The following is a 4,082-nucleotide window of genomic DNA, read 5'->3' as shown; positions in this document are numbered from 1 at the left end:
TTTTTTTTTTTTTTGATTTTTAGTAGAGAGGGAGTTTCACTGTGTTAGCCAGGATTGTCTCGATCTCCTGACATTGTGATCCGCCTGCCTCGGTCTCCCAATGTGCTGGGATTACAGGTGTGAGCCACCGACCACACCTGGCCCTGATTAACTTTCCTTAGCAGTGAAGGACTGTCCAACTAAACTACTTCTTCTAAAAGATAATTTCCTTTTCTATTGTAAAATATACTAGTGGAGTTCTTAAAAATGCCAATAGTTCAGTGATAACCACATCCTTAAGAAAATGCCTAAGAACAAACAAGAAAATTGCATCTGAAGATACTATAGCCAAGTTTCTGGTAAATTCAAAGGGAAACGAACATCCCCTAAAATATCCGGGTACTGAATTTACTTTTCATCATTTAATACTTACAGCAACAGCCTGAGTGCCACTGGAGCCTACATTTTTATTAAAAGTTAGTCATTACTACTAAGCACATTCTCCCCACCCTTTGAAGAAGACGAAGAAAAAAAAACAGAACTACTCAGGTGTGGGGAAGGGGTGTGTATATGGGGGAAGGGAAGAAAGTAGCAACTTGCCTCTCTGGGGACAATTAAAAAATGAGACTTTGGTTTGACCCAAGTATCACCAGGATGTCAGAAAACTAAGGAAGGGTCTTCTAATAACTGCTTCATTGTTCTTCTTTTTCTTAAAATGGAAATGGTCTGTCACAATGTAGACATGGAAATGAGCACCATGTGGAACAGTGATTAGACAGCAAAAGAAACTAACAGAACTACTGGAATTTGCCTTCGGAGTGGTGTAGATAACGAAGTAGGAAGTGCTTATGCATGCTTTAAGGCTCGTGTTTAAGCAAAGACACATGCAATTCAAGATTAATATACAAGAACCACTTTTTAATTTTTTGGAAAAAAAATTAAGTTCAGGCTTAACTATGAAATAAAAATTTCACTACGTATACCTGCACTAGTTGCTAAACTGCATTCCACTTAAAGGACAGTACAGGTAACATGCCTCAGTAGACCAGAGTGTAAAAACACACAGACCACCACTGGATAGATCTCTATGTCATACACCGCCTTGGTTTTTTTTTTTTTTTTTTTTTTTTTTCAAACGGAGTCTCGCTCTGTCGCCCAGGCCGGAGTGCAGTGACGCGATCTTGGCTCACTGCAACCTCCGCCTCCCGGGTTCAAGCGATTCTCCTGCCTCAGCCTCCCGGAGCAGCTGGGGCTACAGGCGCGCGCCAGCACGCCCATCTAATTTCTGTATTTTTAGTAGAGACGGGGTTTCACCATGTTGGCCAGGCTGGTCTGGAGCTCCCGACCTCAGGTGAACCGCCCACCGCGGCCTCCCAAAGTGCTGGAATTACAGGTGGGAGTGAGCCACCGCGCCCAGCCTATAAACCGCTTTTAAGGTTGCAAGATGAGCGTGTACTAGGATGTGTAACTGGTAATTTCTGGAGTGTCTGGCAACAAACCTCAAAATCAAATTTCCTTAGAAATCCTTGGCCTAAGTTTTATTTTTAAAAAGGTCAACACAAAATTAATAAGTTCAAAAGGTGGCAAGTTCTATCACATTAATAAAACCAAAGCACACCACAGGCAATAATATATTAACAATAAGGTAATTATTTCAGTAACAGCAGCAACAGGTTCCCTGGAGGAGAATCCCCACTTCTCTATAAACAGTGCACCTAGATGGATTCAGAGCACAAAATTTACCACAGGACAACATCTAGCAGACCGAAGTCAAGCAATGCTGATCTTTTAAAGAAATTTCACATTTCTTACTATTTCCTACCTTAACACTCCACCAAAAAAAAGCAAACACCTATCGAAATATAAAAAATAACGTTTCTAGCAACCCAAAAGTAGCTCAGAGATCTCAAAAACAAATAGGGAAAGGGGTGCTGATGCTAATAAAGTGACACTACAAAAACTAAGTGCAAAAGTAAACCTACTCCTCACAGCGTATCACAGATCAGTTAATGGTTCAGGTACAGAGCCTCCTCCCCCAGGTCCTCCTTCCGCGACCATGACTCCCCAGTGACTATTTTACACCAAGTAACTACTGAAAACGCCCAAGGAAAAGGAGTGGGGGAGGGTGGCTTTTGAAGATTCAGGTAGCAAAGAGTGACTGCTAATTTCATAAACAATAATGCAAAACAAGCAAACCACCGCTCCTAGCCAATTACCAAGCAGGAGTCAAAGTTCCACCACGTAATTCGGGCCTGGGCCTTTTTTAGGCAAACACGTAATCGAAAGCACAGTCATTTCCCTCTTGATATTTTACTCATGCCGGCAATGCCATTCACACTGAGAATGTAGCAAAACAAAAGAAAAAAATAACAGCAGCGAAGGCAGAGGGGCGCGGGGCGTCCCAGCCTGCGTCCCTCCCTGGCTGCGAGCTCCCGCAGGCCGGGACGGGAAGCGCAGCGTCCTCTCTGCTGAGGTCTCGACTCCCACCCGCCCCGCGGGGCCGAGGGTCCCCTGGGCTGCAGCGGGAGGGGACGTGGGGGCGGCGGGGACGCCGGACGCCACGGGGACGCCGGACGCCACAGAGCGCCTGTCGCCTCGGGGGTCTCCCCGGGCTGCGGGAAGTTTCCGTCCCGCTCTCGCGGCCCCTCCCGGCGAGCCCGCCGTAGCCCACGCTCAGGTGCAAACTTCCCAAACGTCGCTGCGCCCGGGGTCCCAACCCGCGCCTAGACCCGACGCCTTCCCCCGGCGCGATCCCGGCCGTCTGCACTGCCCGCCGCACCCATGCCCAGAAGGGACTGCCTGGGCCGCGGACCCGCCCGGGGACCCCACCGAGGACGCGGAGTGGCCCCTCGGCCGCCTCCAGCCCCAACCCTCCCCGCGGCCCCGGCCCCGACCGTCCCCGCGCCGCCGCGCGGCCTGAGCGACCGGCCGGGCCTGCGCCGCGCGGCCCTCACCCTTGGTCGGCCATGGCGGCGGTCCGCGGCCCGGGACCGCGCCGGCTTGGTTCCCGCGCCGCGGAATGGTGATTCTGAGCCGCGCGGCGCGAAGGCCAAGGGCGAGGCGGCGCGGCTCCGGCTGGCCACGGCCGCGGCGGCCCGCCCTCGCGCGCGTGCGGGCCCCACCGAGTCTCGACGCTCAGGCCCAAGCCGCCTGGCGCTCGCTACTGCCCGCGCCGCCCGCTCTGCAGTTCGCTGAAAGTCCCCGGCTGCGCGGCCCCCGCCCCTGCCGCCCGAGCCTACATTTACCGCGGCGCGCGCGGCGCGCCCGCGCGAGCGCGCCCTGGGCCTCGGCGCGGCCCGGCCTCCTGGCCGCCCCGCGCTGCCGCCGCGCCGCGCCGCCCGCCCCGGGCAGTCGCTGCCGCCTCCGGGCGCCCTTGGTGGAGGATGGGGACTGCGTCCCGCGCGGCGGCGGGATCCGGACAGGCGCCCCGGGCCATGGCCCGCACCCTGCGTGGCCGTTCCACAGGAAGCGCTCCGCGGCCCGCAGAGCCGCTCAGGGGAGCCGAACCCGACTCCGGTTCACGCTCGGCCAGCGCCGCACGCAGTGGCTCGGGGCTTTCCGTGCATGAGGCGGGAGGGGGGGCAGGAACTCTCGACGCTCCCGGCAGACAGGAGCCCCGCAACCCCGCCGTCTTTGCCCCACGCCGGGGGTGTTGCGGGGTCGCCGTGCCCTTGGCCGAGTACCTTGAGTGCCAAGTAAACAGCCGGGAAGGAACGGAGCAATGGCTTCCTGGGCCTCTTCCTCCTGTCCAGAGGCTCCCTCAGGCCGGGGTCCTGGCTTGGAGCCCCTGGGACGGGACGGTGGGGGGTTCTTTTTGTGACGTCCCGTTAACCTCATTCTGGAATCTTGATAAGTTTAAAAATGCCCGAGGGCCCAAGAGGTTTAGGGGACAACAGGCTCTGTGAAGTGGAAACGAGGGCTCTAAAATTTTCCATCTTTCTGTCAGTGTTTCTCTCCAGAGTTGGAGATATGGTGTTATGAATAAACGAATGACGAGCAGCAAGATTTTTCACTCAAGGACAAAACAACTGGAAGATGTATCTTAACTGGCATACTAGTGGAGTGCTTTTTTTATTATGAGGGATATATTTGTAAGAAGAGAC

At 54.2% G+C, this 4,082-nt stretch overlaps 1 protein-coding gene across 1 annotated transcript in view; it reads right to left on the bottom strand.

The window, feature by feature from the left end:
* SNX9 (sorting nexin 9) overlaps positions 1-3,757 on the bottom strand; it is a 130,067-nt gene extending 126,310 nt beyond the window's left edge. Inside the window, 1 exon segment of the mRNA XM_017889651.1 lies at positions 3,663-3,757. The gene's annotated coding sequence lies outside the window, so the exon portion shown is untranslated.
* Positions 3,758-4,082: the final 325 nt, after the last annotated feature.

Source organism: Rhinopithecus bieti, unplaced genomic scaffold, assembly GCF_001698545.2.
Source record: "Rhinopithecus bieti isolate Rb0 unplaced genomic scaffold, ASM169854v2 scaffold_18548, whole genome shotgun sequence".
In the NCBI taxonomy this organism is placed as follows: Eukaryota; Metazoa; Chordata; class Mammalia; order Primates; family Cercopithecidae; genus Rhinopithecus; species Rhinopithecus bieti.
The sequence above is the reverse complement of the archived record's forward strand: the minus strand, read 5'-3'. Positions and strand labels throughout refer to the sequence as shown.